Source organism: Dermochelys coriacea, chromosome 2 (genome assembly GCF_009764565.3).
Source record: "Dermochelys coriacea isolate rDerCor1 chromosome 2, rDerCor1.pri.v4, whole genome shotgun sequence".
Taxonomy (NCBI): Eukaryota; Metazoa; Chordata; order Testudines; family Dermochelyidae; genus Dermochelys; species Dermochelys coriacea.
In genome coordinates, this window is record NC_050069.1 from 132,502,775 (window position 1) to 132,519,119 (window position 16,345).

Consider the following 16,345-nt stretch of genomic DNA (forward strand, 5'->3'; position numbering starts at 1 on the left):
ATTCAGAAAGTCCCTCACTTTTCCTGCAGCTTATAAATAAATAAATAAGTAACCCATATTTTGGTGTTTCATACATGTTGCCACGTAAGCAAAGAGAACAATAAAGCTATTAATAAATGCAATTTCCATACTGCATAGGAATAAGATCCTCAGCTGGTGTAAATTATCATAGCTCCATTTGTTTCTGTGCAATTATGTTGATTTATATCAGCTGAAAATTAGACCCTATTTGTTTCTCTTAGAATACTAGGGTACAAACAACTCCCCACCCCAGCATATGACTAATGTAGATATCAATATTTTTTATCCACAAATTCATAACCCTTACTATCTATGTTCACATTGGGCTAATTTTTCTCTCCCTTGCTTTAGAGATAACATAAATCTGGGAATTCTGAAACATTTTTGTGTAGTAAGAAACATAGTAGGATCTATTATAGGGCTATTCATCATTGTTAGAATTAGATGTAAGATCAATTTCAAGGGTCGGATTTGGACCTGCCGCTCTTGGGCCCAGGGGCAAGCATACTGTCACTTGATCCATACTGAGGTACTGCATGTGTAAACTGTCATTTCTGTAGTTAGGTACTATTACTCACATTACTTTTTGGCAAATACTTGCTTTTGTTCTGTTAAGGACAAATCATATTGTGGTACCATATGCTTCACTTTCTGATCATTCCTACTGTTTCCATGCATGTCTGACAGGTGGACAGGTTGCCTCATGTCACATATTTCAAACAAATATACAAATCTGATGCAGCTCTTGTACTCTATGTGTATGTGCGTGTGCACAATATATACAAGATAATGTTTGTTTGAACCATGACTCTGTGTGTGTGTGTGTGTGTGTGTGTGTGTGTGTGTGTGTGTGTGTGTGTTACACGGATCATCATTTCTTCTGTGGTGCATGACTAAGTTGGCAACCAGTTGGGTGGGGTGGGGGCAACAGTAGGAAAAGAGTCTTCAGAAATGAAAGATAAGATGCAACCTAAACTGTCAGGCAGCCAATGTGCAGAGTTGCACAGAGGTTGGAGAAGTAGTTAACAGCTCCAATTAAGTTTTAGTAGGATATGTCAAAATCTGTATGATGCACTGGAAATTGACCCAGTGATGTTTTACCTAATTCATATTTCTCCTCTACTCTGTTATGCATAAATTCTAGTTTGACCATAGGACTTTACTCACTGGAAGTCAGAGGCCAATGATTTATTCCTTAGGCACTCAAAACTGCCACTGAAATGAGTGTTGGAGTTTTGCTTGCAATAGAAATGCAACATCGTGCATTGACTTTGCTTATTATCACAGAGACAATTTTTTCATCTTTGTTTCAAATTTAAACAGTTCTGTCTGTGTGGGGAATGAATACCATATTCTAACTGTAACCTGAATTATATTTACAACAATGTCACCTCTCTACCATTCCTGCCCCAAGCAAACCCCTCACAACCAGGGAAAGAAGAGTAGAAGATTCCATAAAATCTGCTAGGGACTTTGCTTTGCCAATCTAAAGTGGCAAATAAAGTTCAAATATTATAGCTTTAGGCATTAATAAAAACCTAAAATAGAGAGAGAAAAAATTTTGAAATGCAAAATATATATATTGAGAACAAAACACAAAAGGTAACATGGTGAACCTATTTACCATCCCTCCCCCTGCAAAAGCAAACTAATATGATGATAAAATTTGGTCCTTGATGCTCTGTCTGAGATTTATTGTACCTGTAGTTCCTGGAATCATGCAGTGTTTGGTGACATCAGGAAAAGGTGCTCACATACGGTAGTGATAAGAGTGTTATACAGACATGGATAGATAGACAATGTAGCTTTATATCATTTTGTCTTTTGTATTGGGTTTTTCAAATTACTTTAGGATTGTTTATTTGAGATTGAATGTTTGTTTGACAAATCCCATCGTAGTCAAAGTAGTTGAAAAATCCTGATACACTACAGCATTGCTGATCTGACACAAACCTGATCTTTTGAGCACACAGACATAGGAAACCCTGCATCTCCTCCCCCATTTTAAAATATAAGTAAATAATAAAAGTGATCATCAAATTTGCTATGGTTGTACATTATATTTTCTCTTAACTCACCCCTTCTTCTGTCCTATACAGCAGATGCTAGAGAAGAAATCCTATTGCAAGGTTTTACATCACATCTTCTTCTGTGGTACAGGATTGCTAAGCTTTGCTCTGTCTCAGCACACAGAGATGCTACCATAGCACCACCATGGCTCACAGGTTTTTGTGATCTTATGTAAGATGATTGGCTAATCATTCTGGGAAGTTTTAGACTGACAAAGGATAACTGGGTCATATTAGCCTTGCATGAACAGTGGGTAACATTTGTACATCTTTACTGGTCAAACCAAAAGAACCATTATGGGTAAGGAGCAATATTGGTCACAAGTAGGATTTACAGATTAATCAGGCTTGTCTTTTATTCTGAAGTCTTTTTTTCTAACTGATTCAAGTTGCTGAAAAGAGGAGTTCTTTATCACACATAGGGGTATGGATATAATTGCACTTTAAGATAAGTAATATTGATGCATCTTGAGTACTTAGTGTACACTTTAAGGAAATGTGTCCCTAGTGTGCCACTTCTACCTAGAAGATAAAAATAAAATATGAAGGATCTGCTCGTGGAATACACAATAATTGAGAAAGGGTAATGAATGCCTCATTAACATTAAGGCAGAAAACACAGATCTATTTCCAGGACATGAAAACTGTTTAAGCTGATCATGTATTGAAACAATGTATGGTTCTACTTTATGTTTATTATCAATTTCCTTGGTGAGGCAGAATTTTATCTGTCATAAGCATTTATCTCCAACAATCTACCAGAGATCATTGAATACATTATTTTATGTGGCTGCTTCTTTGCTTGTATTATATATATATAATAATTAACAGCTCTATCCTAGATATAAAGCTATTTACTGTACTTTCAGTTGGAGATATATATAATCTCCAACTGAAAGTATAGTAAATTATAAATATAATCTCCAACTGAAAGTATAGTAAATAGCTGTATATCTAGGATAGAGCTGTTATTTAACCTTTTGAATACTAGCAAGGGATGCACACCCAACTGGGAAGAGGATATTCACAGACTTTCCCCCACTGCATGATATGAAACCTCTATTAGAGAGACCAGGTGGGTGAGATAATATCTTTTATTGGCCCAACTTTCTGTTGGTGAGAGAGACAAGCTTTTAAGCCACAAAGCTCTTCTTCAAGTCTGGGAAAAGTACTCTCAGCATCACAGCAAAATGCAACAGATTTTTAGTATACATACTTAAAATATGTGCTAAGAGGCCATTCAAGTTAGAGTGGCCTGATAACACCTCTGCAATAATAAGACAAAAAGAGGTGGTTAGTGCATTATAGATTGTTGTAATGTGCCATGAATCCAGTGTCACTGTTCAGTCCATGATTTTATGTGTCTAGCAGAGTAATGAGTTTAAGCTCTCAGGCTCATCTTTTGAAAGTGTTGTGCAGGTTTCCTTTGAGGATGAGGACTCTTAGATCAGACAGAGAGTGATGGCTTTGTGAAAAGTGTTCACCCACAGGTGATGGGGTGTTTTTGTCTTTTATCATTTTCCTGTGTGAGCTCATTCAAGAGTATAGTAATTCTCTAGTTTCACTCACATAGTTGTTGTTGGGGCATTTAGAGCACTGGATGAGGTACACCTTTTGTTGTGATAGGCATGTGGATCCATGAATCTTGAAAAGTGTGTTGGGCAGGGAAAGCTGTTGATCATTGTAGCAGTGGAGATATATCTCAGGTTTTCCATGTGGTGCACAAATGAGTTCCTACATATTTTCGAAAATCCAATGTTTGCTTTATTTGTAATGATTCTTTAGCATCAAGTTAAAGCCATGTATTTGGGAAGCAATTCTTGACTTAGCACTACTTTATTATATCTTGAAGTATTGGAATATCCAGGATTTTTCATGTGGCATGTAAGACTATTTTGTGCTTGGAATTACAATCTTTGTATCTTTTTCTTCCAGTCAGGATAACAGGACGATTCTCTGATAGGTGCACTGTAGGTTATATGCTTATTATAGAAGTGCAGCACTAACAATAGCTCTGTAATTTATAAATAAAGATTTAATGCGATTATTAAATCAGCTGCCATTTTCACTAAACATTTAGAGATGACTACTTAATTTTGGAAGCCACTTGGAATAGAACGGAAGAGATTTACAGCAGTAATGTCAGATATCATCAGCCAAAACTCTCAATCCAGTTTATGTTGGTTTTCAGGAGACTATCTTAAAAAGTGTCAGGTTGCATTTCAAATGATAGTTGTAGAAACTGATGGGGATTAGGCTAGTTCACAGTTAGAGAACCTGAAATAGTGCTTAAAGTTGACACATTCAAAGCTGTCCATAAAGAATTCTCTTGACAACACACTTTGGCCATTGTAAATGGAACAGTAAATCAAGGTTTCAGAAATCCTTTGCCTACATATTGGACAGTAGTGTGGGAGCACAGTAAGAATCTGCCAGATTTACAGGCAAGAGACTCAGGGAAGTCTCTATAGCAGTTCTAGATTAAAATGCAAATATTGTGCCCAGTACTGCCCTGAGTTCTATTTGTGCAAATCAGGAGGATTTTGTATGCTTATTTGATTGTAGAAATAAATCCATTTAATTTATTGTGTTTGATGTCACTTTCCTGGCATCTTGAGGCATTAAAAATCGTATAAATCGTGTGTGTGTGTATATATGTGTGTGTATATATATATATATATATATATATATATATATATATATATATATGTGTGTATATATGTGTGTCTGTATGTGTATATATATACACACACATATGTATACATATACATACACACATATATATATATATACACAGACACACACATATATATATATACACACACACATACACATATATATATATTATTTATGTTTATGATTTTTAATGCCTCAAGATGCTGGGAAAATGACATCAAGCATAGCAAATGAAATGGATTTATTTCCATATATATATAAAACCCACAAAGGGCAAAATTCTTTCCTCAGACCTCTGTTTGGCACAGAAGGGTACGGTATGTTCCTGATCCTCAGGACTAGCTCTAGCCCCAACATTTAAATTTAAAGCTGCTAGCAGGACTAAGACATAAGGTTCTTAATGGCCTTATGCCACTGAAGGATAGGTGTAACCCAATGTTACTACGCTATGCCCTCTCCACATTCAGTCATGCCCCTGATGTTCCCCCTACACCAGTATGGGAAGGCAGATGTCCACACCAGGGAGCCAGGAGGGAAATTCTCTTTATGGTGCCTGATAATCTGGCCAACAAACTTGAAATATGACAGTGGACCACACACACACTTGATGAGAAAGGAGTTGCTTGCATCAGCCCATTTCATGATGGAGAGATATCAATATTACAAAAATCACCGGCATGTTTGGTGCTTGTGTTGACAGGCCCAGAAGTGATACCAAGGACTGAATGTTCCAGAAGAGTGAACTGTCCTCTCTCTCACAGGCTGATGCCTCCAAAACAAAATTGGATGATGGGGACACATAGGGAAGAAATCTTGAACAGCACATGCTGTAATCCTCCTCTAGATAAACAGAAGACTTCCTGTTCTGGGGCACTTAATCTGACACTGTTCACAAACACTACATTCACTTGAAGGAAATAAAACAATACAATTAAAAGGAAGATAAGTCCATACATGTATTTTGAAACCATATTGCCCTTTAAACAAAAAATTTAGTCTAAGGGCTTGGATACCCTTGTGAGTTACAGCACAATAAAGGAGCCCCAGACGCCCTAGCTCACTACCCGTCCACACTGGCAAGGCATGTAGAGCGCTCTGACTCTGCGGCTACAGTGCTACTGGTAGTCCACCTTGGCGAGTGGAATAACTTTTGCTGCGCCCCCGCTGGAGCACCGCAGTGCCAGTGTGAACGAGGTGTTGCTTTACTGCTCTCTGATCAGCCTCTGGAAATGTCCCATAATCCCCTTAAGTCAAGTGGCCACTCTTGTCATTGTTGTGAAACTGGCTGCAGGAATGCAGAAATGCCCTTTCAAAGCTCCATTTCGGAGAAGCCGGCTGCTTATCAGCTCTGAGAAAAAGCAACCATTTACTGTTTGCTTTGAGTGAGTGAGAGAGAGGCGGGGTGGGGGGTCTGAACTTACAAGACAGCATGTTGACACACTCTCAGCACCCCAAAACCCCACTCTCTCTCCCCCCACATACACACAACATATTCCCTGTCACAATCCACCCCCCCATTTGAAAAGCACGTTGCAGTCACTTGCATGCTGGGATAGCTGCCCATAATGCCCCACTCCCAATGCCGCTGCAAATGTGGCCACGCCAGTGCGCTGTCAGCTGTCAGTGTGGACAGACTGCAGCGCTTTCCCTACTGCGCTCTCCGAAGGCGGGTTTAACTCACAACCCTCTACATCTGCAAGTATAGCCATGCCCTTAATCTTTATTGAGGCATGTGCCTTGGCTAATCTGATTTTCTTTTAAATTCATAGATTCATAGATACTAAGGTCAGAAGGGGCCATTCTGATCATCTAGTCCAACCTCCTGCACAACTCAGGCCACAGAATCTCACCCACCCACTGCTACGGAAAACCTCACCTATGTTTGAGCTATTGAAGTCTTCAAATTGTGGTTTAAAGACTTCAAGGAGCAGAGAATCCTCCATCAAGTGACCCGTGCCCCATGCTACAAAGGAAGGCGAAAAACCTCCAGGGCCTCTTCCAAACTGCCCTGGAGGAAAATTCCTTCCCGACCCCAAATATGGCGATCAGCTAAACCCTGAGCATATGGGCAAGATTCACCAGCCAGATACTACAGAAAATTCTTTCCTGGTAACTCAGATCCCATCCATCTAATATCCCATCTCAGGGGATTAGGTCTATTTACCCTGAATATTTAAAGATCAAATGTTTAATATTAAATATTATATGTTTAATAGATTTCTATTGTTGAGTAATACCATGGTAACATTTCATTTGCCAGTTGTCACCCAGCTTTTGTGCTAGCACATCTGATTCAAAACTCACAAATGAGACCAGGCTACTGCAAAGAGAAATTAGGAAGAGCTCCCTGTATCATTCCCATTAGTCATTCATCTGATGTCACTTTCAAGGAGATAAAAGAGATGATGTTTCATGGACTATTGCTTATGACATATGTTAATTCAGTCCCTTGAGAAGGACATCCCAGTTACTCATTTGTTGGATATAACAGATTGTGGGTAATTTGCATTTAAAGTTGAATGAACAGCTTCAGAACAGCAGTAGTTCCATTAATAAGCTATTCAGCATGTTGTCTGACCCCGCCAGAAACTTTCACTCCCACTTCAACCCCATGGATGAATCTTCCCACAAATTTCAATGGGAGATGAACCTATGTACTGGAGGTTAAAATTGGGACCCTTGTTTGGTAATTTAGATGCTTCTGTTCGATTAGTGTATGTCTACACAGCAGGCAGGCTGTGATTTACATCTCATGTACGCTTACCCACGCTCACTGAAATCTAGCTAGATTGTGAAAAATCGAGGTGAGGTCATGACAACGAGGGCTGCACAAGCAAGTACATACCCAGGGTGCCAGGAGGAATTGTGTAGCCCTCACTGAAGCCAATGACACCACATCCTCACTGCTATTTTTAATGAGCTAGCTAGAGGTGAGCACAGGTATGTCTACAGAAGCTGCAAATCACACCTCCAATTACAGTTTAGATAAACCCTTAATCAGTGATGTTCTTTCTTAGCTACATGCCTCTTGTGGGTATTTTTGTGATGATTGCTTCATTTCTAACATGTATCCTTTCTTTTAAGAATATATGAGACATTAGTAATACTTAGCACTTTTAATCTTCAAAGGGCTTTAAAAAATCAGGTAATTCTCACAATGTCCCTGTGAAGTTCACGAGCAGAGCAGCAGTATCCCAGGTTTACAGATGGGAACATTGAGGAAGAGCAATTAGGTGGCTTGCTCGAGATTACAGACGGAATCAGCACTGGGATTAGAACTCAGGAGCTCCCAGCTCACACGACTATGCTCAGACCATTTGACCTCACCTCTCTCCTTTAATATTAAGTAGTGAAAAATGGAGGATTTTGAAAGTTTTGCATCTGGTTCACTGCATAAAGTACACAAGACACACAATATATTTGACAGATGCACATAAAATTGTGGGATGGAATTTTAAGTGGAGCTGTAGAAATAAATAAACTCCCAGTAACAACTTAAATTTGCTTTTAATGTTTCCCTTTGTAAGTTTATCTTTTGTATGGGGTTCAGAAAGACGCAGTATCACTGAAACATGTTGTAAAGGATTGTGAGTTAAATATAACACACGTGTTGCTATTTTTGATCTCGTGGATTTGCTTCTTAAACTGGCTGATGTCAAGCTTTAATGTGGAAAATTAGAAACCTAGATATCTATCACAGCAACAGCTTCTGTCTGTGGTTTTTATATTGCAAAGAATTACATAAAATATGTGGTGATCAAACAAACCAGATGAAACCTTCATTTTAATTTGTTTCATGAAAGGACAAAAAAGTGGACTTATGATGAAAGGGAGACCCAGGTGGAATGGGAGGACAGACTCCTTGAGTTGTGACACACTTTCTGATACAGGTAAAGGGGGCTAATTAATGATTAGCACACTAAGGAGGTCACACAAGAGAGGGGATATAGTTGTGAGACCTCATCAATTGATGGTGGTATGGAATTCAGTAATAGGTAGAAGAGTGTGTTGTGACCATGAGGACAATTCAGTGGTTTCCCTTCTTGGTGGCAACAGATTTCATAAATCATCTAGACAGAAGATGGTGCTGAGGATGAGCCTGTGGTTGTGATCTAAGGATGTGTAGGAGAGAGTTCATGGAAGCTAAATTTAGATGACTAGAAAAAAGGCTGCTTGTGTCTGTCGTAGGTTTCCCTAAAATGCTTCTGTTTGTACATGCAAGTTCAGACAGATGTGGGATTGTCATAAGCACAATGAGTGAATGAAAAGTTGGTATGAAGGAGGAGGATTTATGAGCACTTGGGAACTTTGTGGATCAGTAAGAATATATGAAGAAGGGATGGGCTCTAATTTAACCAAAGTGGAACCTGACTGCTGGCAGAGATTATTTGCAAGGTCTGAAGGGGATTTTAATCTAGATGCTGAGGAAAAGCTGATAGATATACTCCAGATGTATACCCCAAATTAAAAAACACAGTAAAAGAACTAAAAAAGAACCACCGTGGCTTAACAACCATGTAAAAGAAGCAGTGAGAGATAAAAAGGCATCTTTTAAAAAGTGGAAGTCAAATCCTAGTGAGGTAAGTAGAAAAGACCATAAACACTGCCAAATTAAATGTAAAAAATGTAATAAGAAAAGCCAAAAAGGAGTTTGAAGAATAGCTAGCCAAAAACTCAAAAGGTAATAATAAAATGTTTTTAAGTACATCAGAAACAGAAAGTCTGCTAAACAACCAGTGGGGCCCCTGGACGATTGAGATACAAAAGGACCACTTAAACATGATAAAGTCATCGTGGAGAAACTAAATGAATTCTTTGCTTCAGTCTTCGCGGCTGAGGATGTTAGGGAGATACCCAAACCTGAGCGTCTTTTGTAGGTGACAAATCTGAGGAATTGTCACAGATTGAAGAGACACTAGAGGAGGTTTTGGAATTAATTGAGAAACTTAACAGTATGAAGTCACCGGGACCAGGTGGCATTCACCCAAGAGTTCTGAAAGGACTCAAAAGTGAAATTGCGGAACTATTAACTATGGTCTGTAACCTGTCCTTTCAATCAGCTACTGTACCCAATGACTGGAATATAGCTAATGTAACACTAATATTTAAGAAGGGCTCTAGAGGTGATCCTGGCAATTACAGACCAGTAAATCTAATGTCCATACCAAGCAAATTAGCTGAAACAATAGTAAAGAATAAAATTGTCAGACATATAGAAGAACATAAATTGTTGTGCAAAAGTCAACATGATTTCTGAGATCATGTTTTATTAATCTATTAGAGTTCTTTGAGGGAGTCAACAAACGTGGACAAGGAGGATCCAGTGGACAAACTGTACTTAGATTTCCAGAAAGCCTTTGACAAGGTCCCTTGCCAAAGGCTCTTACATAAATTAAGTTCTTATGGGATAAGAGGGAAGATCCTTTCATGGATTAGAACTGGTTAAAAGACAGGGAACAAATTGTAGGAATAAATGGGAAATTTTCTGAATGGAGGGGGGTAACTAGTGGTGTTCCCCAAGGGTCAGTTCTAGGACCAATCCTATTCAACCTATTGATAAATGATCCGGAGAAAGGGTAAATAGCGAGGTGGCAAAGTTTGCAGATGATACTGAGCTGCTCAAGATAGTTAAAACCAAAGCAGATTGTGAAGAACTTCAGAAAGATCTCACCAAACTAAGTGATTGGGCAACCAAATGGCAAATGAAATTTAATGTGGATAAATGTAAAGTAATGCACAAAGGAAAAAATAACCCCAATTATACATACAATATCATGGGGGGCTAGTTTAGCTACCACTAATCAGGATAAAGATCTTGGAGTCATCATGGCTAGTTCTCTGAAGATGTCGATGCAGTGTGCAGCGGCAGTCAAAAAAGCAAACGGGATGTTAGGAATCATTAAAAAGGGGATAGAGAATAAGACGGAGAATATCTTATTGCCCTTATATAAATCCATGGTACGCCCACATCCTGCATTCAGATGTGGTCCCCTCATCTCAAAAAAGATATACTGGCATTAGAAAAGGTTCAGAAAAGGGCAACTAAAATGATTAGGGGTTTGGAATGAGTCCCATATGAGGAGAGATTAAGGAAGCTAGGACTTTTCAGCTTGGAAAAGAGGAGACTAAAGGGGGATGTGATAGAGGTATATAAAATCATGAGTGGTGTGGAGAAAGTGAATAAGGAAAAGTTATTTACTTGTTTCCATAACATAAGAACTAGGGGCCACCAAATGAAATTAATGAGTAGAAGGCTTAAAACAAATAAAAGGAAGTTCTTCTTCACACAGCGCACAGTCAACCTGTGGAACTCCTTGCCTGAGGAGGTTGTAAAGGCTAGGACTATAACAGGGTTTAAAAGAGAACTGAATAAATTCATGAAGGTTAAGTCCATTAATGGCTATTAGCCAGGATGGATAAGGAATGGTGTCCCTAGCTTCTATTTGTCAGAGGGTAGAGATGGATGGCAGGAGAGAGATCACTAGATCATTACCTGTTAGGTTCACTCCCTCGGGGCACCTGGCATTGGCCACTGTCAATAGAAAGGATACTGGATGGACATTTGGTCTGACCCAGTATGGCCATTCTTATGTTCTTATATTGGGGAACACTCAGGTTAGACATAGACATCTGGTAATCCAAAAACTACTCTGTATCCAGTGAAGGGTTAAAACAGAAATTATATCAGAACTGAAGGTGGAACAGGTTGAGATCACAGAATTAAGTTCTGGAAAACTAGAAGAGTGTCAGGCTCTGGAGTTAAAAATAGTCAGACAACTAAAAATAAAAATGAATAAATGCCCCACAGTCCCTATATCAATGCAAGAATCTTATAAGTAAAAACTAGGTTTTCTTGAAATAGAAGGTGGTCATAAGATAATAGGCGTTACTGAAACATGGTGAGATGATACAAATCAATGGGATAACATAATACTACACTATAAAATATACCTAAAAGGTTTAATATCATCTTGTGAGATATAGTTCAGAATAGACCATACAGTAGAATTTTTATAGATACAAACCCAAAAAATAAGAATTCAGGTATACTAGTAACATTATTCTGCTGCCCTCAGTATCACCAAAGGGTACTTGTAGGGGGGCAGTTACCCCGCTCTGGTGGAAAAAGCTAGGCTGATTGGGGAAGCAGCCACAGATGGGGCCACACTCAATCAGGCCACAGCTGTCCTTATAAAAGGGCTGTGAGCCAGGGTGAATGATTCTCACTCTAGTCTTGGAGTGGGAATGGCCTAGCTGCCTGAGAGCAGGGTACCTGAAACAGAGTGGTGCTGGGGAAGGGCAAGAAGAGCTGGGGAGCTCCAGCCTGGCAACTGCCCAGGCTGAGGCCTTGGTAAAGGCCTAAAAGAGGTACTGGGGCTACAGAGGTATAGCCCGGGGATAGGCAGAGACAACTGGTTCTACCCCCTTGCCAATGATGAGTGGCCCTTACAGACTGCAGTTTGCCCTAGTGAGAGGGGGCTAGATGATGACTAGCAGTAGCCACTGAGGCAAGGTGGGCATAGGGGAAGGGGGTTCCCCTGGGTGGGGAGACCCAGAGTGTGAGGGTACTGCTGGGGCAGAACACTGAGGTAAAGGGTCTAGGAGTTACATGGGGGCTGAGGCAGGTGAGACATTGGCCAACAGAGGGTTCTCTGAGGCTGGAAAAGAGCTAATTCCCAGAAGACCAGCAGGAGGTGCCATGCTGGTGAGTCTTCGATTTGCTACAGTACTGAGTGCACAATGTTGCGGAGTCACATTGGAGCCATAACTCAAACATCACATTTTATTGAAGTCAGTGGTAAAGTTCAGCTTCATGTCTTAGCTTTAATCTAAACTTGGAGATCAACAGCTCTCACTGTTACATAAGAGTGTTTGAAGCATGAAGGTCTTTGGGTTGACATGCCAACTGTTCACATCTTCTCTCAATATTTCACTCAGTAAACTGGCTCCCATACAACATCAAGTCACATTCAAAGTCTTAGTTTTAATCTCCAACACCCTTTTTGTAATTTTCCAAGATACTTCATAGACTACTTCTCTTTCCATGGTGAAGGCCTGTCTCATCACCTGTGTTCATCAGGTACAACAAAACTGTTGACCTCAAGGATGAAACGTGTGAGAAGCAGAGACAGAAGTGGGGAAAGAAAACTGTCAAAACAAAAATTGACCTGATTGCTTCAATGCTACTACGAAAGCAATTAGTCCATTGGCTGATTGTGATGATATTCTTTGTAATAGATAGGTGAGGTACAAGAGCATAGATGGATAGATGAGAGAATCAAAAGAAAATGGACATATTTGAACTTGAAATAAAATTACATGTAGTTTTAATTGTTAGTTTCTAGTTTAAATTTTAATTTCCTCTGGACTAAGGTACAGCAACCTAATTTCACAAACACACTAATAAAAGGATCTTCTTTTTTATTGTGTGGCTGTACTAGAAAATGTGAACAGGGCAGTGAAAGAACAGGATGAAAGCAGAATAATATTAGATAAGATTTTGAAAAACCCCAATGAATAAAAGATAATGATGGTAAGCAGAAGCAGAAATTGCAGCAGTAAAAAGGTGCAGCAGGAGCTACAGAAATGGCATTAGTGGAAATAAGGGGGTGAAAGCCTGACCCTGTTGAAGTCAATAGGAGTTTTGCATTGACTTCAGTAGAGCCAGGATTCCAACAGAAACGCTATGCTACCAAATCTCCCTGGCTTACTTTTCTGCATACCACTTGCCATGGGATTTATAATTTGTAATCTATCTTAATTTCTTATATTCCTTCAACTATTTACTGATGCCATTGCTAGTAGTGATAGTTTCTAACTAATACAGCAAGCATAATTTGAATGACAGTTTGGATTCATCTGTTGTCAGCACTTACTGTTAGTTTGCTACTTACTGTGGTTTTGATTCTGCTTAGTTTATTGGTTTTAATTGTATGGATTGCTGTGACTCAAAATAAATAAAAAAGATTTATTTTGCTGAGGGCATCCGAAGTGGAAAGAGGCAGAATTGGCCTCTCACACAATACATGATATCTCCACGTGCTCCATGCTGTATTATTGTTTGGTTTAATCATGTATTCGGTAAAATAGTTCTCTCTACTAGTTTATTGTATGGAGTTGCAATGGAGTCCTTAGCTTCTGTAGGCTGAAGTCTTAATGGTGTCTCAATGATACAGGGCAACATATGCGATTAGTGGATACCCAGGGTGTTTCTATGGTGTTTGCCCAGTGATAGTCATAATCAACTAATGACTTGAGGTGTGTTAGTGCTACCCACAGAGCCATAGAGGGCATAAGAACCACCATCAGTTCATTCTCAGACAACTGCCTGCTAAGCAGTCACTGCTGCTTCTGGCTACAAGGAGGAGCAGCTCAATAGCATGATCTTGTTTGATCTAGTGGAGAAAGTACAAAATTGAGAGAAAGGGACTCCTATATTCTAATCCTAAATCTAATACTAATTTCCATGCTGGCCTTTTTCAGGCAACTGACAGCTTTTCTGTCTCAATTTTGTCACATGTAAATTGAAGATATTATGTAATGATTCTGAATCAGGAGTTGTGATAAATTAGTTAATGTTTGTAGAGAATTGTTGCATTCACAAGGATGCATACACATTATTGCCAACCTGAAAGATCAAAAATGATGAATCAGACCTTCAAAAATCAAGATTGGACCAAAAAAATGAGATTTTTTTTTAAAAATAGCCTAAAACATTATTTGATCTTTTGACTTTTTAACCCCCTCTGCCTGTGTGTGTGTGTGTGTGTGTGTGTGTGTGTGTGTGTGTGTGTGTGTGACTATTTCAGGTTGAAAGATCTACTTTTAATGCACACCTCTCTCTCTTTCACTGGTCAGATGAAGACTCCATAGACACAGACTTTAACGTCAGAAGGGACAATCCTGATCCTCTAGTCTGACCTCCTGCACATTGCAGGGCACAGAACTTCACCCATCCACTCCTGTAATAGACCCCTAATTGCTGGATGACTTACTGAAGTCTTCAAATCATGGTTTAAAGACATCAAGTTACAGAGAATCTACCATTTACACTAGTTTAAACCTGCAAGCAATCCGTATCCCTTGCTGCAGAGGAAGATGGGAAAAAAATCCAGGGTCTCTGAGCCTTTGACCCCAAAAGAAAATTCCTTCCTGAGCCCAAGCATGGTGGTCAGTTAGATCCTGAGTAGGTGGGCAAAACCCAGCAGGCAGATACCTGGGAAATAATTCTCTGTAATATCTCACAGCCCTCCACATCTAGTTTCCCATTTCCGGCTGTTGGGGATTTTTGCTACTGGCATTCGCCGGGTCACATACCATTGTAAGCATTTTCCCCTTTCTTAGAAGTGAGAAGAGAGTAACTGCCATCCATTTCCTATTGCTGTCTTTACCCAGCAGCAACATTTTGTCTCCTGATATCCCAGAGAATTTTTGTATCAAGGATCCACCTCTTCCCCAGCTTCTCCATCCCTGCCTCCCTCTGTCCCAGTACTTCTCTTCTGCCTCACTGACACAGATCCTAACATGTGCCCAGTGGTGAGCTGGAGCTGGTTCCTACCAGTTCACTAGAACCGGTTGTTAAATTTAGAAGCCCTTTTAGAACTGGTTATTCCGCGAGGGACAACCAGTTTTAAAAAGGCTTCTAAATTTAACCGGCCAAAAGTGGCACCTTAGGCGCCGACTCCATGGGTGCTCCAGCCCCGGAGCACCCAAGGGGAAAATTTGAGCAGAGCACCCACCGGCAGCTCCCCTCCACACCCCACCCCTGGCCCGGCCCCGCCCCAGCCCCAGCTCACCTCCGCTCCGCCTCCTCCCCTGAACGCGCCCCCTGTTCTGCTTCTCTGCCCCCCAGGCTTCCCGCAAATCAGCTGTTCATGCAGGAAGCTGGGGCAGGCTGAGAAGCAGGCTGCAGCTTCCCGCTTAGGCCCAGGGAGGCGGAGGTGAGCTGGGGTGGGGATCATGAAGAGGGCTGCCCACGCCACAGCAGGTAACCCAGGAGGGCAGGGGAACCACTCCCTGCCCCAGCTCACCTCTGCCACCCTCGGCCTGAGTGGGAAACCGCTGCTTGCTTCTCAGCCCTCCCCGGCTTCCCACTGAGCAGCTGATTCATGGGAAACTGGGAGAGGGGGCGGAGAAGCAGAGCGGGGTGGTGCGTTCAGGGGAGGAGGAGGAGGTGAGGTGAGCTGGGGCCGGGTGTGGGGCAGGGAGCTGCCAGTGGGTGCTCTGCACCCACCAAATTCTCACTGTGGGTGCTCCAGCCCCAGAGCACCCAGGGAGTCGGTGCCTAAGGCGCCACTTTTGATGTGATCAGTGGGGGAGTGGTCGCTCCCCCTGCTAGCCCTCAGCTATGCTCCCCTGCCCCTAGGAGCCAGAGGAACCTGTCAGATGCTTCCTTGGAGCTGCCCCAGGTAAGCACCTCCAGGACTCCCCAACTCACCCCCCGGCAGGTGCCTCTGGCTGTTAGGGATGGGGTGGGCACCCACTATGGTGGCCCACGAGATCCTCTTGCCCGGTTCTGGGGACAGTGGATGGGGCTGGGGGGCATCAAGGAATGCGGGGGGGGGGGGTTGGATGGGGCC

The 16,345-nt window shown here is 41.0% G+C and overlaps 1 protein-coding gene across 2 annotated transcripts in view; it reads left to right on the forward strand.

The window, feature by feature from the left end:
* The window catches only part of CDH12 (cadherin 12), an 867,135-nt gene that overhangs the window by 645,909 nt on the left and 204,881 nt on the right, over positions 1-16,345 (forward strand). The window lies entirely within an intron of this gene.